At 32.0% G+C, this 27021-nt stretch overlaps 1 long non-coding RNA gene across 1 annotated transcript; it reads left to right on the top strand.

Moving 5' to 3' along the window:
• Positions 1–13773: 13773 nt before the first annotated feature.
• On the top strand, positions 13774–14296 carry LOC133201743 (uncharacterized). Its single transcript, XR_009723140.1, has 2 exons — positions 13774–13962; positions 14217–14296. It is a non-coding gene; the product is annotated as an uncharacterized LOC133201743 (long non-coding RNA).
• Positions 14297–27021: the final 12725 nt, after the last annotated feature.

The raw sequence follows: 27021 nt of genomic DNA, 5'->3' as shown, positions 1-27021 counted from the left end.
TTTATTTGTGCGTCGACAGACCATATCGGCCTTCCCTACAAATAGACATACATGTGATATTATTAATATGCAAGATTTTTTTGGGTAAAAATTCACTTGTTTAAGGAACACTGAATAAATTATAGCTAAAAATTGGTTAGTATTGGTTGAATGTTTACAAAGTTATAAACATTGTCTACGACTTTTTAGGACACAGTGAACTAACAAACAAGAGTTTTTCTTGTAGATATTTTGTAGATTTCTATTTTTTTTTAAAATCCCACACCTATTTGAGATTACGGGCATTGCTAAAGATGTGAATATTATCACTACAAATTCCTTTCAAAATTTGTAAAGATTGTACAAAAATGCAATGGAAAACTGCGCCTAGGTGTAAATACGTGTACAATTTAAAACATCTTGTCATCTTTTTTCCTTGTTACTTATAATCGGATTATATTCGATTTTAAATGTTCTAATTTTTTATCACTACTGTTGGTAATGATAAAGTGTATGCATCATACCCTAAGTTATGTTCTTTATAAATAGAATATTATCTGGCTATGTGAAATGCTGTATATTGTATATAAAGAGATAAAGATGTTAACATTAGAATCTTATAAGACTCTCATGTATCTATGAAAAATAAATTCCAGTTGACATTTAAAAAAATGAAATGTTAATGCATGTGTTTATGAATTTGCATTACCTTTAAATGTAGAAATTAAAAAACAAGTTTTTTCTTATAATCTATGTATATGTAAAAAAAATTCCAAATCATTGAAGCGGAACGAAATGCAAATTTGATCTGTAACTCATCAAGTTAAAGTCACATACCAAAAATCAGCTGAATATTTGCGAGCGCTTAGAAAAATATTGCTGAAAACCCTTAAATTTTTTTTTAAAATGGTTATTACGTCAAAAATCATTGAAGTGGAACGAAATGCAAATTTGTGCTGTAACTCATCAGGATACACTAACATACCAAAAATTAGCTCAATATCTGGAAGCATTTAGAAAAAGTGTGGAAACCAATTGGGATAGACTAACAGACAAACAACAGAGGGACAGAGGACAGACGCAGAGGAAACCTATTGTCCACTCCAGTTTCACCGGTAGGGGACTAAAAACAATTATCCTTCAAAAGCGCTTACTCACAAATTATTCTGCATACTTGTACAAATGGAAAAACTCAGAGCATTCTTGATCCTATTACACACATGGTGTAGCTCTTTATATCTCATCAATTCAATAAATGTTCACATCAACTCAGTTATTGAAGGTACCAATGTGGTAGAATTGTCGATTTCTCTATTTAAATTGAATTCATTATGCAAATGTCATATTATCTAGCAAACACATAAGAAAGCTTTTTCTTCCCCCCGTCATCCACGATTCGGGGTCATATAGTTTTTGGTCTGTCTGTTTGTCTGTTTATCTGTTTGTCCGCAAAAACTTTAACATAACTAGGGTGTTCATAATCCTAGCTCTAACCCTTATGGCTAAGGTTGAAAGTTGGTGATTTTTTTTTTCAAAAGAAGGTCAAATTCCAAAGCCAAAGTCAAAAGTCAAATATGTTGGTATTCAGAGAAAGGACTTTTCACAAAGAAGACATATTTGATTTTTTTTTTCACAACAGCCGAATATTTGAAAGATCCCTAAATTATATCACAATTTGAAAAGTCGTCAAATCAAGGTACTGTAACAATTAAAATTAAATCACAAATATTTATTCTCTTTTATAATCCTGGGAGTAGAAATTTTGGGTTCCTTGTATGTAAATTATCAACAGGGCTTAATTGTCAGAATCCCATTTCTGAAGTGTAAACATCTTTTTATACAGAAAAAAACATAATTATCCATCTAAAAAGGCTATGACGTGACCTCTTTGTTCTCAACTTTTCCTACATGCTTTTTTCTACTTCTGAAACTTTTTGCACAATTAAAAATATTACAAAATATAATCTTGTGTTCTTGCTTTTTTTTCCTTACATTTTATGTTCAGAAATCACACCGATAGGATGACCAGACTAGTTGCCGTTTTCATTCATTTTTCATTACTTGTTATTTACATGTAATTGTTTATTGAAAGAAATGGAAATGACCTGGTTATTCAATGAGTTTATTTGAACACATCAAAAAATAATTAATGTTTATGTCGCCGAAAAATACCCGATTGTTTCTGTCATCTGAAAATTGTAAATCAAACAACAGAGAAAAATCACTAGTTAAATGTCTATCCACTATAAATATGTAAAACTCTCACAGTCTATCAGTCGGAAACTATTTAGTCAACTATGAAGAGGTCACCTTGAGTCGTGCCAGTTTATTGAAGCACAACAAGAAATCCAGTGAGGAAGTTCATATTTGCCTAGCCTAGCTACTACCAGGTATTACATACTGACTTGCAAACAAAGTACCAGTTCTTAAAGACCGTAAGATCCTTTGAGACGTTGTAGATACTAAAATAGCCATTGCAGTTGGTTTTATATGTTTTAGATGTAAAAATAACCAATGTACTTGATTTTAGATGTTTGAGAATCTTGGAAAAAACCTGCGATCTTTGAGAAGTTAAAAGTTACCCCAAATTCTCATTTGTATGATTCAATATATAAGTGATAAGAACTTTTCCCTCGATGATTTGGAAAAAGACGTAAAAAAATATCAAATCCTGAAAGTTCATACATATACCTGAAAGAAAATATTTCTCTGTTTTTAGTTTATTACTAGAAAACAACATTCATAGCATAACTTTGAATTTGTATTGTTTTCTCGTATGTTTCCACTTGAAGGGAGTTTTTTTTTTTTTAAACAAAACAAAACACCTTTTCAAGCTATAGTTTAAGGTAATCCGATCTTCAGGTTCTAAAAAACAGTCGTTGATATTTGAAAATATACACAAAGATATCTTTGAATTATTCAGTGATGTGGATTTATCCATAGTAATTCTTCAAACTTCATCATTGAAGTTAATAATATTATATAGGGAAAATTAGCAGATCTCAAATTTTTGAATGTGAATAAAAAACACATATTATGCATTTTGTATTTGAAAATTGATCATCATCAGTAAAAAAAATTTTAGGATAAAAGACTTTAGATATCCAGGCATTTGAAGAAAATTGCAAGATTTTTATACTTATATAGTACATTTATTTAGTTTCTTTTATTTACTTCATTTTTTAATAAAGCATAGTGTATACATGTTTCCTATCATTGCAAAACACCATAAATCACTTTAAAATTCACATCATGCAAATAAGCATTGGTATATGCGGCTGGATAAAAAAAAATCGATTTCTTTAAATATGTACACCTTTGTGGGGTACAGACATCAACTTTTTAGAAGACCGTTTCTAATACTTCAAAGAACACTGAACCACATTGAGATGCATGAAAAGATTTCAATTTCAAGCTTCATTTTGAGACTTTTTGAATTAAATACTAAATTAGAGAGTTATCCTTCCTTACTGAGGATCTGATATCCTTAAGAAAATTTTATCATTTGAGACATCAAAATTGATATTTCTATTTGTTTCTAATAGATGCGAGTTCAGAGATATGTGACCGGACTATGGTACTAATTTTAATAAATATAACGTTTTGAATTTGCCAAAGAAATTTTAATTATGGTGTAAACTCATTTACACACTCCAAAAACGAAGGAAATTACATCAAACTCCTACTTAAAGACTATAATGTCAATAAAAGGTTTAACAACAATAAAGGGGTTTTTATCAGTCATACCAGTGTCAACTACGCAATTATAATTCTGTGAATAGGCCACAAAAGCTATCGTTTTAAAAGGTCCTAAATTCAGGAAGCCCAGATCTTTCACAAGACCTTGGGATGATCTTGACACGCTGTCAGAATTGGTAAAACGTTTTTGTTATATATTCAAAATTTATATATATATATAAAACAAACGGCAAAGAGTTCACTATAAATCCTTTCCGTTTTCAGTAGACCGGAAGTAAAACTAAAAAAAAGAAACAAAATTATTTAATGAAAACATGTTTTTGATCTAGCTAACAAAGCTTGTAACAATATCGTTTTTGTTTGTAAGGCTCATTATTGCATTTAAGAAGAGTTTTTTTTTTTTTAATTTTCATCTGATTATCTAACACGTATTCACAGTTCTAGATATTTAATTTACAATTTTTCCAAACTTAAATCATATTTAAGCTCAGTTAGACCGTAGTTTGTCTTACTGCCTTCAAAATCAATTTAACCATTTTTATTCGATAGTCTTTATTGAAGTGTACTTGATTAATCCAAAAATTGATCTTCTGATAAAAATTACAAAAGTAAACAGTTCGGTGATGACTAATTTTCACTCGTATTAGTCCGTCTGTCTGTAATCTAATAAATAAATTAAGGAATAAAAAAATAAATAAAATAAAATAAAATAATTTAAAAGTATTAGAATGAAGCAAAATGTTAGGAAAATGATTCCCAGTGAAACTTTTAACTTATTTGTTAAATAAAGATGTCTTTACTTCAAAATTTCTTTCAAGATTTAGAAAACAGAACATGAGCTCCAGAATTTAAAGAAACAAACAATGAAATATGTGGAGATAACGAACAGTATTTGAGCTCAAAAATCCATTAAACATTACAAAATAGGAGCAGAGCAAACACGGACCTTCAAAACATCAGAGGTGGGATAAGGTGCCATGGAGGAGTGAGCATCCCCTGCCGACCGGTCAAACCCGCCATGTGCTCCTTGTCATGTTCGGTAAAAAACGGAAAAATCCATCGACAATTCAATGTGTAAAAAATGGCCTAACAATCAGTATGAAAAAAAGTCAGTCAGCATTTGACTTAATGATAGGTTGTATTTGCTGACAGGGTCATTGTATCGACCATAGAACTTACGAAATGATGACTTTAAACGAGACTGCTGATATTCTTGCTTCATCAACTTGTTTGTCAATGACTAACCTCGTTTTAGAAATTGTTAATATGTAGAACATGCTCTTCAGTAACGAATTAACTGAGAGATAGAAACTCCGTATGCAGGTGACAAGGGTACATTGCTGCATAAGTAAGGGAAGTTGATGATTGAAAAGTTAAAGTCATCACGTTTATCATAAAGGTTTGTTGTTAGATAACCATTAACGTCTTTTTCTAGTAAAATATCCAAATATGAAACAGATATGTCAGACTCTATGGTATCTTTTATTTCAAGCTCACCGGGATAAATCGTATCGGCATAAGAATAGAAATAACCACTGTTAATTGTCACTACGTCGTCGATATATCAAAATGTCGAGTTGAAGGCCACAGCAAGTGTTTTTTTTCTTTTCACGTAAAAGATTTTGAACAAATTCTGCTTCACATGAATACAAAACTAGGTCTGTTAATAACGGGGCGCAATTGGTACCCATGGGAATTCCTATAAATTGTTGGAAGACCTGGTCTCCAAAAACCACATACTAGTAGATATTGTCAATCAGAAACTCAAGCATCTTTTTAATATCAACATCAGAGTATTTGTGTGTACAATCAGGTTGTTTTTAACAAAGTAATTTTGCAAATGACCAAGGTAAGTAAATTTACGAGTTCCATTTTTTATTGAAAAAGCAGCTGTCAATGATGTCAAAAGCCTGGACTTTAATATATGGCGGGGAATAGTTGTATATAAAGTTGAAAAGTCGAAAGTTTTTATGTTGTTGATTTTGCTAAATCTTTGTGATTTCAAATGTTCCAAAAGAACCTTGGAATTTTTTAGTATCCACATCTGATTTACATCACTTCTCGAATATATTGTTGCACAGTACTCTTCAAGTTTTCCTTCACTACTGTTAATATCTTAGTGAGGAGTAAAGAAAGAGGCTTGGTAGAACATTTACTGGAACCCGCTATGTATCTTTGTTTGTAAGGATTTTTATGAAGTTTCGAAATCCAATATACATGTAGATATGGTATTTCAAATTCATTTTGGTTGTTGGGAATATTAAAAATATTCAAAACTGACATATGATTTTGAAGAATTTCCTCCTTACATAGTGATCTATGAGCAGAAGCTGGATTACCACTTGTAGAATTAAATCCAACTTCCTCTAAAATACATTTTATATAATGAGCCTTATAAACAAAGACAATGTTGTTACCTGCTTTGTCAGCAGGGACCGGTACGTACTGATCGTGTAATCTATCTAATTATATTCTTTTTTCACTTCTGAATTACTGAGTACAGAAGGATAGATGGTTTTTCATATTATCCTCAACCGCTTAATGCGAGATTTTATGCAGTTTATGCATAGTTTATAGAATGTAAAGCTTTCTCCGATATACTCAACCTCAAGTACCTTCGAACTGATCAATACTTTGTACAGGTATTCTTTTCACAATCTGAATTTCTGCTATCTACTTAAAACAAAATGCTACATAAACCATTCTTTATTTGCAGTTAGTAGCCTGTCTGTTATTGCGTACCTTGTCCAACAATGCCTTACACAGATGAATCGAAAACAAAGCCTTCAGAAGACTTTCCGGTTTATGCAGTCTAGATCTTTCAAGTTGTGAGCTTGATAAAAACGGAATAGAAGTTGAAGCTTTCTCCTATATACACAACCTCAAGTATCTTCGAATTGATCAATGCAGTTATTCTCGAGTCTTCATATCGATATTTTCAGCGGATTTTCATTTATAGCACCTTTTTAAAACTTAACAAACTTATCCGAATTAAAGTTTCAAATTGTAAATGATTTTAGTTTAACAAATACTTCTTTTTTAGGACTTCGGCGCTCCAAAATTCATCACCTTAATATGTATTTTAAACATCACGTGTTTTGTGAAGTCACTGAAAATCTGTTTTGTTACTTTCTATATCTAACAGAAGAGGTTAGAATTCGCTTTGGTGGAAAATGTGTCATTCCTCCGGGTATCATAGTTTTAGATGAGTGGTTGTCAGAATATCTTATCAATGTATGTGTCCGTGCCTTATCTCTGGGACAAAACGGAATTAACTATATCAATATTTATATTGACAACACAACTTTATGAAATTGTGTACAAAATATAGATTTTAGCGGAAATCATTTGCATGTCGTGGACATATAAATCATTCTTACTTTGTTATCAGCGCCAAACATGAAAAATATGAATTTGTGCTGCAATAATCCAAAAGCAACGGAAAACCAGATGAATATCTATAAATATAATAGATCAATATTCTCTATAAATATAACACTGTCAAAAAATCTGGAAGAACTTGTTGTTTCGAAAAATTACATACATAATGTAAAAACCTGGTTTCAAACTTATTGGGGAAAGATTGCAAGAATTGTACATCCAAGAAACAAAATTTCCACTGGCTTACGTCGACGAATTTGATTTACCATTATTAAAAATTCTTAACATATCTGGTAATAACTTTGAAAAAGTACACTCAGATTTATTTCAGCATTCTCGAGGTATTCAGGACGTATATGCGATTGGAATGAATCTAGATTTCACAGAAACATCAGATTCGAAAGATATTTTTTAGAAATCTAAAATATCTTTCTTCAATCGATTTTTCAAGAAACAAATTGAATTATATACCTTTCTCTCTTTTGAAAGACCAACATCATTCTTTGATAGAAATAAATCTAGAAATTAACAAATTTTCTAACATTCCTGATTCCTTCAAATATATGCAGAATTTAATAACTCTGCATTTTCGATACGATTTGATATCAAAGCTCTCAAAAATGACCAAAGAATCATTGAAACTCTTGGAAATATATCAATTTACTTAGAAGGAAATCCGATCTCTTGTACCTGTTCAGATATTCAGTCTTTGCGATGGATAGAAGTCACAAACATGTATTTTCTGATATTAATAAAACGTTATGCGCAGGGAATCGAGTGCCTATCAACCACTTATGTTAAAATGAACAAATCTGGAGAAAATTTGATAAAGAATACCAAACAAAGCAATTGCTCATATTTTCTGTGGTCGCCAGCGTGGCGCAGTGGTTAGAGCGTTCACTCTAGAGTCGCGGAGTAAGGAGTTGATCCTTACTCCGAAATATTTATATATTTGATTTATATTTGATGTCTATAATGTATGAAAAGATAAAAAGAAATTAACCAATTATTTCATTTTTTTCTCTTTAAGGTTCATTTTTTGGTCAAATATTTATAATTAGATAACTGAATGAAGTAATGCTTCACATTATTTCCCTTAAGTAACACACCTATTCTTGAGGTTTACTTGGGGTTTTCCGGTTCAAATGTGTCTAATTTCTTAAAAAGGACGTGCGAATGGTCAATTTTTTAAAGTATCACATACATGAAATGTGGGGATATTTTTCCTATATCTTTGTATATTTAGGATCTCATATATTGCTTCTTCTATTTAAAGGAAACTTAATAAAACCATAATGAGTTAACATTTATTTCTGAAACCATATTCTAACAAGGAAAAGTTAAACAAACATTTGATTTTGTGGTAACACACGAATTAGGTAATGAAGTGATTCGTTTAGCACTGTTAACATAAAAAGAGATTAAAGTTACATGCATGTAAAACTCCAGATGAATGCTTTCTAGTAATTGTACTTTCGTAGTTCAAAACAATGGAAATAGTTAAAAGATGAAAGATCACAAAACGGAAAATAAAGGAGTTACAAAAATTTCTTAAGAAACCTTTCCCCAATCTACATTATTATTAAAGTTGATACTACTTTTGTTCTCTTTATTCTCTGCGTTTACGCCTAAACACACAAAAAATGATCTTAGAATTTACAGTCAACTCGTACACAACCCGAGTCGTGCACAAACCGAGTTGTACACAAAGAGTCAACATGTATATAAAACTGAAGTCAACTCGTACACAATGTTTTACGTTTGTGTGAACATGTTACAAATGTAAGAAGTCAATTTGTACACAATGCTTTTATAAGCCTAAGCAACCTATTAAATATTAAAATTATTTGAATGTTTAAGGAACCTGATCCCACCTCTGGAATTTCTAGTGGTCCGTGTTTAATGCCCTCTCAATATATTTGTATTGTTTATAGATTTTTTAGATCGATCACTGTTCGTTATCTTTACCTTTTACATTCTGGATGGCTTTATCATGAAAATATAATAGCTCCATATTAAATTATGTTAATGTGTACTCAATGAATAAGATCAAGATAGAGATAGAATGCTATACAACACTAATTATCTAAATATTTCTAATGTTTCTAGCATGCATATTATTTGGAAACTTTAAGTGTGCCACTATTTCCTATTTTAAATTGAAAAGAATTCCACATTTGAAAAATAATATTCTTTAGAAAGTGAATTGTTTAATATGCTTTAGCAAAATTTCAACTTATATAAGTCTGCATTATTTAAAATCTTTAAATACAATAAAGATATGATATGATCAATGTTTAATATTATAAGCATTAACTGCACTTCACAGATTTTCAGTTTAATTTTCTTTATATAGCTAATGCATATTATTATTTTTCAGCCTTAAAAGAATACCTGTTACCATAAGAATCTTCACTACCTCAGGATGCTTCCACACAAGTTTAAGCTTTTTTGGCTCAGTGGTTCTTGCGAAGAAGATTTATCCTATATATTTCAATTTAAAACTTAGAGTGCTTAACACCTAACACAGCATGATCGTTTTTAAGATTGCTCTGCCATTCGAATAAACCAATTTTTCTAATTTGAATAGACAGCAAAACCGATTAAGAGTATTTTGTATGTTTTGGGAGAGTTAGTCCCTTCTAGTAGATCTGCAAACCATAAATAAAGCTTTTTGATCTTATAAAAAGACACTTTTGTGTCTTCTGAAGTTTTAAACATATGTGATGTTTTTACAATCATATAAAGTACAGAATATAAATCATGGAATCCCTGCACAAATTGTCAGACAAGTCTTTTACCAATGATTTTTATCTGGTTATATAGCAAGGATTACAGTAAGACTAAGTATCCCTTTGATTGAAATAAGCTTAAAACTGACTCGTATATACTGTTTTTGATCAATTTAAGTATTCTTTTCATGCAATTGTTTTGTATAAGAGACCAATCATTTGGTAAATAAGGTATTAATAAAATGTTACCAATTTTTTCAACGATCGTTTAATTAGAATAAGTAACGCTAAAGTAACAGTTGGTATATCCCTGAAAATGCAGATCAAAGCTATTCCTACATAGAAATGAAGTGCTGGTAAAACCCTTTCGTGAGATAGAGAACGACGACACAGACTTTCTCAGACATCATTCAAATTATTTCCCGATAAGCTTTTAACAATTATATTTATACTTAACCTACGTATATTACAAACGTCTGCTTCTTATATACTATTAATATATAGACAGTAAGGAAGTCATTAAAATGTGTCGGCTATATTATTGTTGAGTTTTGTGACTGTCATCTTTACAAGGAATATGTCATTTGTTCAAGGTAACAGAGTTACACGAAGTAATGCGAACATCAAAATTTAAAAAATCTGAGAGAATTTGATGTAAATATTCCTATTTTTTTTGCAGGAAAACAACAATAGCATCGGGAACAGGAAACACTGTAGTGCAAGAAGGAGGTCTGTCTGTAAGAGGAACTACAACTCAGTATTACAATTCATTGCCCTCATTTCCCTGGGACTTAATGGTAATGATTAAAAGGAAATAAGTGTGGTTCATGAATTTTATATTGAAGTTATTAAGACATCTTTTCAAGATTTAAACATATCTGACATAAATTGTTCTGACATACGAAGCCCATCATGCCATCCTTAAAGTTTAAATTTATTTCCGAAAGAATTTCATACGCAAACATTTTATGGTCCGCCATAAAAATTTCTACGGATTTTTCAATTTACCCGATCATGACACACGGCGGGTGTGACCGGTCGACAACTACCAATAAAGAACATTTCCCTGTTCATGCATTTTGGCAGTAAAAAAGTGTATGTTTTTGTCATCGTAAAGAGATTCAAGAAATCGTGTAAACATCTACCCATGAAAATTTGCACTTTGAAAATACAAATTTTTATTGCCCCCCGCTTTCACGAAAGTGAGGGGACAATAAAAATCTCATCCGTCTGTCAGTCTGTCCGTCTGTCACAAAAAACTTTAACCTTAGTAATAACTTTGAAATGAGAAGAGATATGGCTTTCATATTTTACATGTAAATTACCTGTGACAAGACCTTTCCAAATACTGTGGAATCATCATTGTTAGTGGGAGATCAATGTTCGTGGATTTCGTGGGTCACCCTTACCCACGAATTTACATCCCCTCGAACAATTATTTTGTCAACGTATTGATTTATTGAATCTACCAAATAAACGAGCAGCCCACGAAATTACATCCCCACGAACCAATAAAATCTTGCTTGCCCACAAACATTGACCCCCACGAATTTAAATTCCACAGTATACTATAAGTTTTACCCGTGACCTTGACCTTAAAGTTTGAGCTACTTTTCAGAATTTTAACATTACATTTGTGAAAGAGAAAAGACAGGGCTTTCATAGTATACATGTTTATTACCTGTGATTTTATGATTTTTGACCCTGTGATCTTGACCTTGAAGTTTGACCTACTTTTCAAAAATGGTATCTTTCCTTATAACTTTTGTTTAAGATGAGGTAGGGCTTTCATATTTGACATGTGCATTACCTGTGACAAGATGTTTTCGAGCCTGATATGATTTTTGGACCATTGTCCTTCATGTTTGACCTAATTTTCAAAAATTTTAACTTTGGTGATTAATTTTTAATGACATATGATAGGGCGCTCATATTTGACACAATATACCATAAATAATGGTATCCCATCCACAAAGACACCGAAAGAGAGGGACCACAATTCTTTGAATTTGCTTGTTTATTACAGTGATGCATTGAAGCAGTTTAGATATTCGTCATTCTGGAAAATAGAAGAAATACTCTTTTTGAAAGGTGAATTGTCTCAAATTCTGCATGCCATAAAATACAGTTATCCTTTGCATGGGGCACACAAAAAATTCTACTTTGTCAATTTCCCGCTTTTTCGTCACTGGGTTTCTTTAATAAAAAGTGCGTAATAAAATAAAGGCAAAATACATTTTAAGTAGCTGGAATACAATGCCTTATTTCTTCATATAAAAAAATCAACTGCTTTGCGTGAACAGCAAACTTTAAAAGAATGCAACTGACCTGCACTAGTAAAAGGATGATTCCTTGTTGTAAGATGTACCAGGTACTGTGTCATGGAACAGGTATGTCCTATTTTAAAGTCATGGATCCGACCTAGACGAGGATCGAACTCCCAATTTTAAACAATTAGGAGAATAAAATATGCAGATAACGAACAGTAATCAAGCTCAAAAGTCCATTAAACAAGTACAAATCGGGAGCAGTGCAAAGATGGACTTCTATACGTCACAGGCTGGATCAGGTGCCATGGAGGATTATGCAATCCCTGTACACTGGTCACACTTTTGTCATGATCGGGGAAACGGAAAAATTCGTTGACATATATATAGATGTATAAATAATGGCCTCACAATTGATATGAAAACCTTCATTCAGAATTTGACTAAATGATAGACTGTATTTGCTAACAAGGCCATTGTATCGACCAAAGAACTTGCGAAATAAGGACTTTAAACGAGACTGCTGATATCTTTGTTTCATCAACTTGTAGCTTCATCAATAGCTTGCTTCGTTTTAAAAATTGTTTATACGTATAGCATGCTTTTGCGTATCAAATCAACTGGGAGACATAACCCAATAAGCAGGTGATAAGGGTATATTGCTACGTAAGTAAGGGAAGTTGACGATAGAAAAGGGTATATTGTTACATAAGTTAGGGAAGGTGAAAAAGTCGAAGTCATCAAGTTTAATATCAAATTTTGTTGTTATGTTACCATTAACGGCATTTTCCAGTAAAATATCTAAATATGAAACAGATGTGTCAGACTTTGTGATATCTTTTATTTCGAGTTTACTAGGAAATACTGAGTCGACATATGAATAGAAGTAACTATTATTAATTCAGAATTCGAACAATACTTTTTAGACGGGGTCACGTGACCCTGTCTATTAGTTTACTGTCAGCTGAGGCCTCAACATGGAAGCCGTGCGGAGAACACATAAATTAAATCTACGTAAAATGAGAGAGTGCAGAAATCCTTTTGATTAAAATACAAACACCTGGATCAAACAAAAGAGAGTGATATAAAGATTTTCTTACTCAAAGAAACGTTTTAAAAATTTTAAATTGAAAATCATAATACTGAACGACTCTAGTATACGGACTACTGGGCTGTATTACAAGACTGCGTAGGCGTCTTCGATTATTTACTTCCGGAAATGTCATTATTTCGGACCTGGTGAAATTTGGACAATTCAAAAAGGTTTCTTGACTAGCGATAACTGATTAATCTATTACAGTGAAACGAAATTTTTTACAGTGTGTTTTTAAATTTAATTTTATTATTTTATGCAAATATTAAATCATGTAGAAAAAAATTAGTTGGTATCAAAGGCCTAAGAAAAATTTCAACATGCAGTAATGAAATTTGTAAAATAATGAAGTTTATTATTTGACCCCGTCTTTCAGTACTGTGTCAGTACTTTGATTGTAAATTCTAATAATTGTGAGCTATAAAGATCTTTATTATTTTGAACTTATAAAGCTTAACTTCCAAAATACAACTTGTAAACATCAAACGAATTAAATGAATAACTAGTTAAAAATAATTCATTGATCTACACTATGAATTGTAATGATAAGCATCAATCGTACTAGCTTTATCTCTTAACACGAATCTTTTTAAGAGTACAGAAGGAAGAATCTCATCTATCCAGTTATCAGGGGACCCAGTTACAGCCACAACTGGTGGATCCTGTAGCAGTGGTGGTAGTTTCTACACAGGAAGTGTATCTGTGAATTACAATGTCCCTGCTGTATACGGCCAAACTGTACATTTACGTTTAATCATCAATAACAATCCTAGTATCTCAACCACGTCTACAGGAACACTGTCATTCATACGTATGAACAAAGCGTGCCAAGTAGACAATTAATTAAATATAGCCATCCCATATACACCATAAAACCATTTTGTCATGTGTTTTCGCTTAATAAATGTCAATAATCTCAATAAACTTTTTATATAGTTTATGAAAAATATCAAATGCTCTGCTGTAGTGTGAACGGATACTAAGGTTTTGTGAAAGCTAACTTATTTTTATTAATAACAATTTTCATATCTATAAGTCTAACATTTTAAATATTCTTCAATGTAGCACTCTACAATCTCACATGAACATCAGATTTAGCAGTACTTTGAAAACAATTTACGTGGACGTGTCAAATGGACAATCCTCCACAAGTGACTCATGCAGTTGTTAGATTTTACAGAAATTAAACCAGTGTAGGTTCTGTTGGAATTGTCAGCTATTGTGGAGGATTCAGTATTTATCCTAGATACAACTATAGCTGCACATCACAGACAGAGTATAATCTCATCATTCCTTCATAAAATATGACAGTAGATGAAAATAACACGTTAACGGTTATGGAGATGTTCCATTACTTCAGTGGAAGCCAGCCATTTAGCACTATTCAAAAACGAATAATATTGGAAGTAAGTTTAACAACAATTCCCCCCTCTAATTTGATATAAAAAATTACATGTTGTGTCTATTAGATTGTAATATTGAAAGAAAATTTATTTCATCTTAAAGAAGTTTAGATTTAATTTAAAGCTGGATTTTTGTATACTTGAAGTGATTATATGTTTTTCTACACGGTGCCTAATTAAATTATCATATGTAATTTACAATACTTAAACAACTACATGTTCCTAATTGTTGTAAATATCAATATATGAAAAATACTCAATAAATTACTAAAGTATTCCTTTTCATAGAAAAGCCAGAAGTGCACACGATGAGATCAAGTCCGTATCAGGTTGAAGAGGGTCAAACAGCTCTAATGTCATGTAGCATTGTTACCGCTACTCCAGATATCGTTTGGAGCTGGGTAAAAATCGACAACCCATATAACATCCTTTAAAATAGATCTACTTATACAATTTCAAAACTACAGAGGGGACAGTCAGGCACATATAAATGTACAGCCACAAACATTATAGGGACATCTCTACCAGCTACAGTACAGGTTGATGTACGTTGTAAGTATTTTAACTAACGGTTCCTTAGGAAATGGAAGAGAATTATTAAGTACCAGCATGCATAGAGTGAATGTTATTTTTGTCTAATTAAATAATTATTAAGTCTACAAGGATATCCCCACCAGATAGAAATGTTGAAATTTATAATTAGAAATTTCATATTTGCTATCTTCACATGATTATATTAAACAAAACTGCAACATTTTAATTTTTACTTATCAATTTATTATATTAGACAAAGCGATCAATGATTGCATTCATTTGTGAAACAGAAAATGCTTTTTAACATATGCTACAAAATTTTCCTAAAGATAATTTTCATTCTCGATGATTTTTGAAATTTTTTTCATATTTTTCAGATAAAACTCAAATTGCCATTGAAGCTAAATATTTGGAGACTAAGGAAGTCAGAAATCCTGTTTTAAAGATCAGCAGGAAAAATATAAGTTCGCAGTCATTAAAATTAGTCATAAATAAGGGCATAGATCCCTTTTCCATGCTTATACATACAACTTGTGAAGAAATTATAAATGCTAGGAGATGCTGATGCAGTTAGATGATAGCTTAAATTTGATCCACAACCTTTTATCCTGTGTATTCACAGTACACATGCACGTATGTTAACAAAATTCTTTTTCTTCTTTCATTTGGGCTTTCAATTTTGTGTTAATTTTTTTTACTCTACACTTAAGCGCAAAGAGCTTACTGTCATCGTAAATCTACTTCCGTTCGCGATCCAGTGCCACTAAGCAAGTTAGATAACTTCACTGGGTTTTCTAAAAATATGCAACTGGAAACCCCCGACTCTCTTTCGGCTATTTTAGTGTAATACTGAGTTACTTGCAGTTCTAATAATAGGAGCCAATTAGGAAGGTAAAGATATGCATGAACATTGTATGAAAATCCATTGTTAGTAGATAAGGGCGGTTCGTGTCGGCTAATTAAAAATTAATTATTATATGTCATGTACATGTAATGTAGTTATTGAATGAATACATATTTTTAAAACTCAGATTGGATTTTAATAAGTACATGTATTTAAAACTAAAAATGGAATTGAGTTATTTAGTAAAAAATATCGCATAAAATTGATTTACAATGTACTTACATATGTGCGTTCTATATAACTTATATCCATATAAACTATCATTTCTTCTTCTAGACCCTTATTTCAGGCAATGTCATTAAAAAAAGTCTTCCTATTATCTCCCTTGCACCATGCAAAGAACTATCAATGAAGTTGAATTTCGCATCTCAGTATCAATTAGTAACAGACTGGAATGCATTCATGGACTGTCTATACTTGTGTTGTACTCTATATTTGTAATATGGGTAAAAAATATGATGCAAATAATTCGCAAGGAAAGGCAGTTTGCGGCTGTACGTACATGTAGGGCACGTGGTGGCTGTGTTTTCAACGAATGCACTCAAATAGGAAAACTAATTTCTCGGAATATTGTGCTTTAAAATTGTGTGTGCAGTGCGCAAGATATGGCGAAAAATACAAAAAACCTCAATTTAACCTTCTTAGCAATGGACAGGAATAGCGCCGGTGAAATGTTCAGCAAACAGTGTAATACTTGTATTAGGAAACTAGGAAGAAATAGCTTATGTAAAGACGTGCGCGTGTTGCCGATTTGACTGCTAATCAACTTAATGAGGACTACATAAAAACAGAATAAAACAATGTTGTATACCTCCATGAAGATTTATTAATACTTGAGATTAATATACTGTATTTTCTTTCTTGGGCTGTTGAATTATTTATCATGGAAATAGCAGAAAAATTACGGGCAATTATTTTCAGTTTTCCTTTTCAACTAACACAACAGTGCTGTGGATATTTTTCCTCCAAACACGTTTTGCTTGGTAGTTAAAATAATAAATAAACAACTAAAGAATGGTGTAAAGCATCAAACGTCCGTAAAATATACTAAAGCATTTTAAAGTATTTCAACAATAGTCCAAAATACATTTGGGTGTTTAATGACGTATTTTTAATCCGAAGAAGAAAAGTATAAAATTTAATTTTAAAAAAGTAAATGTTTACAAATCAGATACACATATTGTGAGATCAACAGAAAAGACAAATTTTTGTTGCAAATATCTAATAAATCATGTATATGAAAATCAGAGATAAAATGATAGCACCGAATGTTTTATCGTCAAACGAAGAAGACAAATTAATGTCTTTATACTCAAAATGTATATTTACCAATTATCTCTGACAAAAGGACGTTAACTCTACGGGTGCTCATTTCATTAACATAGAGTTTTATCACATGACGCTGTTACAAACATGATGCCGATATGCTGCACATCGCAATGAATGTGAAGTGTTAAAATGTATAATACACAGCCGTAGCATATTCAAAACAAAATGTAATATATAGTTTAAGTTTTATTAATCATTAATAAATACTGGACGCTCGTAGCGATTGTGTAAATATCTTACACATACCATTAATGTATTTCTTGTAAAATCTTTTCTATAAAATTATAAATTTATAAATCGCTTATGAATATGAAAAAAGAGATATACTAAAAACAATTTAGTGAGAATACTAGTATTCGATATTTTTGAGATGTTTTATTCATAACTTTAAAGGTGCTTGGACACAGATTTGAAGTTAATATTTTCTCAAATTTTCTGTATAATTTCATGACTTATATGTTGCTATAGCATTTCACAGGAAAATATAATTAAAAACTTATTTTATCAAGAAATTATTTAATTAATAAATAATTATGTTATCAATAAGGAAATATTTATCGACGCAATAAACAAATATCATCTTTATTTTTCCGAGTGCAGTTTCTAAAATTAAAGCACTGTCCCTAACAGCCAATCTTCAATTTAAAACACCCTTAAACACGGAATGAATTCATTATTAAAACTCTCACCAGAACATTTTAGCTGTCGGTGTTGCACATAAATGAGAGGAATTTCAGCGACATTTTCAATTGTTCAAAATTATTTAGAAATACACATTTTCCAGCAAATGTACAGTACCAGTAATGTTCCAGTATGTACATTTATAGTCTAAATTTGGAAAACTTGTCGACCATCCCCCTCCAATAAATTGCGTTTTATACGCAGAACTACCTCTTATAGACTCCTATAGAGAGATGGAGAAAGAAAATATGTTTCCATGTTTTTTTTTCTTTTTTATTAGGTTTGAGAAATACATTGCTGTTTGGAGTAAATATCTGCCATTTAATTTGTATGTATTTTTTTTTTAAAGAAACGTAGAAATATTTTCTTGAAATTTCATGTACGTGAAATTGATTGATCTAAGATAAAATAAGAAGGCATAAGACAATGTTGAATTTCATATCCCAAGGGGAAATTTTCATGACTGACATGTTTGATTATGTATCAAACAACTGTGCTCGCCCTAGCGCAGCCGCACTGTCAAGACAACAGGCAATTTAAATTCAAAATAATTCTGATGAATTTCAAATTGCAATATGCTTAGCGCTTCCCAGTACTTTCGTACTTTGATTTATGATATAGTCTGCAATATTAAGTGGAGAAAACATTAAACTGATGTGGAAATATATGAAGGCATAAATGAGGTTTTGATACCTGACTCAAAACACACAAACAAAGACACACAAACAAAATGATAAAGGGGATATTGTAACTGTCACAATAAAATGCTTATTTAGCAAATGAACGTTTTATTCCTTTTGTTTTCAATCCAATTTTGTAGAAAATATATATCGAAATGCAAATATCTTTTATGCAGATAAACCTGAGGTGAGTACAAATTTTACAAACCCATACAAGGTCACAGAAGGTCAGGTAGTTTCAATGGCATGCAGTGTGTCGGATGCCATTATTTCATATTCTTTGCATGGAAGATGTAATTATTTGCATGTAAAATTACATATACACGTGCTTGTAATAAAGACACCGAAATGTAAAATGGGTTTTTCAAAAACGTCATGATTTTAAGATTTTTTTTTTATTTTTACAAAAATGAAAATAGCTGAGATTTCACATAGGGAAAAAACGCCAAACATCATTTATAAAGATGAGAATGTAATTCGGGCACATTCGGAATTATACCCAGATCGCATGTGTGAAAATATACTATGGAAACCATTACACCAACACAACGTAGCCATCATTGATGGTTACTTTGCACTCACTGCCTGACGTAACGAGCGACAGGCGGATTAAAAGTTTTTTCATTATACATGTAATAGGATAATCATTATAGGATGAAAGATAGGGGCAAGTAACACTAAAACAGTGAATTTGCCGAGTTTTTCTATATATTTTATTTTCCCATTTACCCAAAAAGTGGACTATTCCCATTAGTTTCATATTCATGAACAGACTGTAATGTTTCGCAACAAAACATGTCTTGCCCTACGAAGGTAATGAATCTGGTACCATTTATGTTCAGTAACTTGTATCTGTAAAAACATTTCTATCAACTTCATTAGATAATCTTTAAGAATGGTTTTCTACATTTTTGTCTTTTATTCATTTAATAGGAGACAATCCCAGCATGCGAAAGAAACATTTGCCACTTAATACTTACTATAAATATTGATTGCTTTATTCTGCCAAGCTTCTTGAAATGCTAATACTTATAATACAATAAGTAACACATTTATTCAATTACTCTAACTTCTCATTTCTGACATACATAAAATATATAAGAAATAAAATTTTTTCTTAGTTTGGATTGTTTAACAAATAAAGTGTAAATGTTAAAGCAGCGTTTTCGGCAATCCGAAGAGGTAGTTTAAATTTTCAAAGAAAACCATGAAAAAACGAAAACTTCCTTCAATAAGATAAGGAGATATATTTTTAAAGACAGATAATCCATGTCCAAAGTCTGCAAGATTCTCTTGCCCTTAATATTCATCTTCCCCTGGAAGACATTCATAACTTGTGAAAAAAATTAAAAGAAAAGTCTTATTTGCATTCTAATTCTAAATTATAAAGAAACTAAAATAACACTAGTTTTCTTTTTTATGAATCATTAACGCTTTGGGTAAGAGATGAGCCAAGTGGATTGATATTCAACTGCAAACAAGAATTTCAATCCAATGTTTACTCAAACGTCCGCGATAAATTAAATGTGGACGTCTGAGAAAACATTCAATTCAATTCAATGTTTTCTCAGACGTCCGCTTTAAATTCAATACGGGCGTCTGAGAAAACATTCAATTTATGTTTTCTCAGACGTCCCCGATAATTTCGACACGGAAGTCTGCGAAAACATTGGATTGAAATTCAATTTCTGAAAGGTATTTCAATCCAGTGTTCAAAAAGAAGAATATCTCGTGTTTGGTTCAAACAAATTTTCAAACAAATTATATAAGCATTTTGCAGGGAGTATCTATTAACCTTATTAATTATATCAAAAAATATTAAAAAAGAAAAAAAAATGAAAAATTTGACTTTTTAAATTCGCTTCTGGTAGCGACCGGAAGTACTGACGACCCACAAAAAGGTGATTCCCCTCATCTAGAAGTCATAATCTATCATCTCTAACAAGTCTCCAGCTCATATCTTAAGCCATTTTTGAAGAAAAAGGGGGGGGGGACAAAATTTCATTTTAAAATCAGAAAATTGTCAATAACTTGGAACCGGAAGCGAGTTTTCCAAATTTGCCTTCTGATGAACAAAGTCCATTCGACAACGCATAATTCCTAAAAGTTTCCTTTAAAACCACTGAATAGTTTTCGAGAAATCGCCTGCACAAAATGTTTTGGGGAAAAAAGCAAAGCAACGAGTAGGCCTTCCGTTCGATTTGCTTGTAAGATGGGTAAAGGAATGTAAATCATGCGTTAAAAAAAACTTCTAAACATAAATGATGTCGATCCATATTTGATATATCTTTCTGATTGAAATCTAGGGTGATTTTCGTGAAGTAAAGCAATTTATGACTACTTCCGGTTTGACCGGAAGTGACGCCAATCGACAAAAAATTAGGTCGGAAGTCTTGGATGAACTAAGTCATTGAATTTTTTGTTTATATCAGCAGCAATAAATCATTTCTGGCTACTTCCGGTTTCACCGGAATTGTCAAAAATGACGTCACTCGATCGGAAATATGGTCGGACGTCCTCTGTTACATGCTAAATTAATTCCATGCCAATATCTGTAAAAATCAGCAATTTTTAACTACTTCCTGTTTGGCCAGAAGTGACGTCATTCGACGTATTTTATTGATATTACAAGCTTCTTCTTGTCACTTCGAACAACATATTACAAATTCTATATACTTTTTGAGATATTGAGTAAAAACTTTCGGCCACTCTAGACCCCTTATTTTAAGGGCCAGTCGTCCCATTTTTATGATATAATTTGAAAGATCTAGTAATTCTGCACTACTTTTGTTCTGTATGTTTAACAAAATATTTACAGGTGAAGAGTTAGAATTTTTGAAATTCTCCGTATGCCTTTTTTGAGCCATAGCGAGTGTCGAGGTTTGGTAATTCCGGTGGAAGTGAACTACGTATACAGATCTACGTATATTGCTCTATCTTCGCTGAAAGTTTCACACCCCTTTGATAAGTGGTTTGTTAGGAAACCTGCGGACAATCTGACCATCAAAAAATCATTAAATTGCAAAACTCTTCGGACCGGAAGTGACGTCATCAAAATGGATTAAAATGTATCAAGATTTTTCAATGTTCTATCAGACCTGAAAGTTTCATGAAAATCGAGCGAACCGTTTTTGAGAAATCGCGTGCACAAAATCGGTAAGAAAAAAGATAATAAGAAAATCAGTGGAAAAGAAACCTGAGAAAAACAAGAAGTTCTTTCGCTGAAGACGAAAGACCTTAATAAAAAGAAACAGTAGAATCACTATAAGGTCTTCCATGAAGACAAAAGACCTTAATAAAATGGTAAATACATGTATACTAATAATCTAATAGGGATAAGTACAGTAAAACTTGTCAAACCTGGACACGATTGTTCTATACAAATTGACCGGATTAGATAATTTTCTGCATTAGATAACATTTAAAACAATTAAATTTACTGAAAAGTATTGAAAGTTTTCACCGTAATAGGTAAGAGTTTGGATAACATAACATCCGGAATAGACAAGTTTCACTGTACTGTGTCATTAAGACAAGTTTCACTGAACTGTGTCATTTAGACAAGTTTCACTGAACTGTGTCATTTAGACAAGTTTCACTGAATATGTGTCATTAAAATAGCATAAACTGTACAGAACAGCCAATAATTTAACATCCCTAAAAAGTGGTAAGTAAATTGAACGAGTTTAAGTTTACTCGTAAGACCAATAATCAAACTAATTATCTCAAAAAGGAAAATAAACACATCTGTTTCGGAAGAACGAAGAGAAAACTTAAACGTTATATTCCATGGAACTTTATAAATGTGCCATAACAACAACAACTATAACAACAGATGTATCAGGACAGAAATAAGATAGAAACCATTATGAAACATCAATTACATGTATTATGACAAGGGGTAATTTTAAAAATGATGGAACAAGGTGCTGTATTATGTAACCAAGACCAAGACCTTTAGTTGGAAAGTCTATTATCATAACTGGAATACAAAAAGGAAAAGGGCTAAATATATCTACTCAATTCGTTGGATATCCTCTCCCAACGATATAATGGGAATTTAAAACAAACTCATCGGATATGCTAACCACCCTTTCTGGTGAATTCCAAACATTTTCAAAACCATTGAATGTGTCGACAATACAAACAGGTCTTACTAAAATGATTCTGCGTCCAGAGGAGTTTGGTTACTACATAGTTACAGCTAGCTCTCCTGGGAATATATTTCATAACTACAATTACACTGTCACGCACCATGTGATTCCAGAAAGTTAGGTAAAATAAATCAATTTTGCTCTTTTTTCTTTTTAAAAATCTTCAGTTGATTTGAAGTGAATTGACTATGTTGATCTATGCTTTTATTTGACTGTTATCTGACGTCTTTTCTGCCATCTGTGTCATGCTATTCTTCATTGTTTTTTTCTACAACTACCACGTACTCTCCCAAACGTATCAACTTCTAAAAAACAATATTATTTTCAAATGATTTCAAGTTGTAATGGAATAAAACTCTAAAATTTTGTAGGAAAACCAGATCCTCCAAACAATATATCACTTGACTGTGCAATTTCAAATGGAAGAGCATTCATAAAGTGGATACCAGGCTTTGATGGTGGAGCAGATTAGACGTTCGTAGTGTCTTACAGAACAAATACAGGACTTCACAAGAATACAACTCGGATATACTTACGGTCCGTCACTATTACGGGATTAAAAGATCGAATGTTTTACTTATGCAAGGTCATTGCATCAAACAGAAATGGGGAAGATTCGTCTAAAGAAGTACACAGTATGACAAAAGGTATATTTCTCATTTTGAGACAATTGCCATCATAGTTGACTCATATTGCAAGTATTATTAGCCTTATTAGCATTCTCGCACAAAAGTCGTCCATAGCTTATTATTACATGATAGAATTAATTATTTTATTTGAGGTTGTCATGGTTACTAAGAAACTTGAAGAGGGACAATACCGGTACTCATCAAAGTAAACGGGTGAAGTGAAACATTTTCTTTGTGACGTCAAAAGAAAAACCTTTTTTTTCTTTTCTTTTTTTGGTTCAGATTAATCTGAGAAAGGAAGAAACCATTACTAGTACTTTAGAAACTTTAAATGAGCAATTAAATCGATTTTCAAGTTCTTTATTTAGAGAAGGTTGATTAATTGAATGTAAGTCCCGTTCGAGAATTTTTCACTCATATAGAGAAGTCACTATATACCGGTAGAGAGCTTCAAATTTATACCATTACTTGCAAACTTCAGCAGTGAGGGATCTTTTCGGGTCAACTCCTACCGAACAGGTTGCCTCGGTTTTTAATGTCTCTTCCGAAAGACCCACAACTTTCACTTCAAAATGCAGAGCGCGCTTGGCAAAGGAACACAATCGCGGCCGGGTTTAAACCCACTACCTTCCGATCACGGAGCAAGCGCTCTAACCACTGAGAACACTGTGAGTATTCCTATAATGCTAGTAAATTAGGTGTGATTTTGAACAGATTTCTTTTTTTATTTTTACTACTTAGTCCGAATTAATAAAACAGGAGCAATGTCTAGCTTTTTAGCTCACCTGAGCTGAAAGCTCAAGTGAGCTTTTCTGATCACATCTTGTCTGTAGTCCGTCTGTCTGTAAACTTTTCACATTTTTCTCCAGGACCACTGAGCCAATTTCAAGCAAATTTGTCACAAAGCATTCTTGGGTGAAGGGGGTTCAAGTTTCTTCAAATGAAGAGCCTCGCTTTCTTCCAAGGGTAGATAATTAAGAATTGGTAAAAATTTGGTGATATCTTTTAAAAATCTTCTTCTCAAGAACCATTGGGCCAGAAAAATTGTAACTTATGTGAAACCTTCATTACATAGTGTAAATTCAAGTTTTTTCAAAGCATAACCCCGAGGTAGGTTGGGGCCACAATGAGGGATCAAAATTTTACATTAATAATAGGAATATATGGGGAAAATCTTGAAATATCTTCTCAAGAACAACAAAGCCACGATTAGTCATATTGATAAGGAAGCATCGCCAAGTATTGCAGATTCAAGTTTGTTCAAGGCATCCTCCAGTAGTAGGGTGGGGCCATAATGGGGAGTCAAAGCTTTACAAAAGACATACATATATAGGAAATATCTTTAAAAATATTCTTCTCAAGAACAACAAAGCCAAGATTAGTCATACTGATATGGAAGCATCCTCAGGTAGTGTAGATTCAAGTTTGTTCAAATCATGACCCCCCCCCCCCCCACACACACACACACACAAACACACACATGCACACCGCCAGGGTAGGGTGGCAGACATTTTCAAAATTCCGTTTTCAAGAACAGCAAAGTCATGATTAGTTATTTGAATATAGAAGCATCCTCAGAAAGTTTAGATTCAATTTCATACAAAACATGGCACCTGGGGGTAAGGTTTGCCTAGAACAGACGACCAAAGCTTTACATATGAATATAAAGGAGAAGAAATCTGCTCATGAAGAACAGCAGGACCATATTGACTCAGGTGAGCGTTGTGGCTCATGGGCCTCTTGTTCTATATTAGCTAGCTAAGACGTGATTTCAGTTCATATTCAAATAGTATTTCTAATTAATAATCGTTAACATTTTTAAAAAGAGGAAAACTTCACTAGAACACAGTACACACCTAGAATGCAGGAAGCAAATATAAACACCGATATTTTTGGTTTCGAAAAGAGGACTATAAATTTATATGTCGTATTTCATAAAACACTGACCTTTACTAAATGCTCTTCCTTTTGTCATAAACAATATTCACCTAGGAACAAGAATACTTTTTTCGTTATGTTTTAAAGTGTACGAGGGCCGTTCAAAAATTACGTGGACTCTGCTACTATTTACCTTTACTGAAGTCAAATAACGATGAAATTTAATGGAAACAAATTTCTTACTGATTTTAGTAAAATTTTAGAACAAATTTTTGATAATAGTTAATTTCTCATAAAATTATTGCTGCATATTGCCGATTGTGATGTACACAGCACGGCAAAAAAAATTGAAAAACGAACTTACAGAACTCATAATATTTCTCACTGATTTTTTATAATTCGCGAATTTATTCGACATTTTTCTCTATAATTAAGGTCTTCCGTCTCCAACGGAAGACCTTATTGTTTTCGTTCGGTTTCTTTTTCCCTATTATTATTATTATTATTAGGGTCTTCCGTCTCCAACGGAAGACCCTTCTATTATTCTATTGTTTCTTTTTCACTTTTATTATTATTATTATTATTATTCTTTTTTTTTCTTTACAATTTTTGTGCAGAAGATTTCTCGGAGTTGGCTCGATCGATTTACTTGAAAATTTCAGGGAAGATGTATCTTTGTCTGAACCTTATACGTTTTTCTTATTTTTTTGAAATTCACTTCTGGTCGGAAGTTATCGCCCTTTAATCAAAATTCAGAGGACCTCCTTGTCTGCAATGGAACTCAAAAACGATAATAGCTAGAGTGCTGAAATTTTCAGCGATGCTAGAGGACATGTTGCCATTGATCACCTGGGTTTTCAAATCTTCCGGAAGTGCCTAGTATGGAAGCTCGGTAGGGGTCAAAATTTAGGACACGAATCATGAGTGAATTTTAGAGACATTTCTTACGATAACTTTTTAACTATGAGTATTTTGTTAAACTATATTGAACAGAAATTGTGTAGAATTACAAGATCTTTTATATGATATCAAAGAAAAAGGGCTGACTCATCACATAAGGGGCTGAAAAGGGCCGAAAGTCTTTAATCAATAACTTTTTAACGATCAATATTTTGTAATGCATTACTGAAGCAAAAATGTTTATCTCAACAATTTACAACTATATATTATGATATTCACATCATATGTTACATAATTAAGGGCCATAAGGGGCCAGAATGCTAAATCTTTGACGCTTTATATCTCAAAAGTGGGAAATATTTTGATAAGCAATATTGAACAAAAGATGTCCAAAATAATGTTCTAAACAAGATGCAACCTTTCATTTTTTGCTAAACGTCCCCATTAAGGAGTTGAAGGGCCGGCCCCTAAATATTTCTTTTGCAAATATCTCAGAAACGAAAAAGAATTTCTGACTAGTTGTTGAACAAAAAGTGTTCAAAATCATAAGAGCTTTAAAGAGGTATGAAGAAAAAGGGGCTGGACCCTCACAATAGGGGCTGAGAGGGGCTGAAAGTCTTTAATCAATAACTCTTTAACGATCAATATTTTGTAATGCATTACTGAAGCAAAAATGTTTATCTCAGCAATTTACAACTATATATTATGATATTCACATCATATGTTACATAATTAAGGGCCATAAGGGGCCAGTATGCTAAATCTTTGACGCTTTATA

Source organism: Saccostrea echinata, unplaced genomic scaffold, assembly GCF_033153115.1.
Source record: "Saccostrea echinata isolate AGI-Se365-2 ecotype Australia unplaced genomic scaffold, CSIRO_AGI_Sech_v1 ptg000045l, whole genome shotgun sequence".
NCBI classification, from domain to species: domain Eukaryota; kingdom Metazoa; phylum Mollusca; class Bivalvia; order Ostreida; family Ostreidae; genus Saccostrea; species Saccostrea echinata.
Note: the sequence above shows the minus strand (reverse complement) of the source record. Positions and strands in the feature narration are given on the sequence as shown.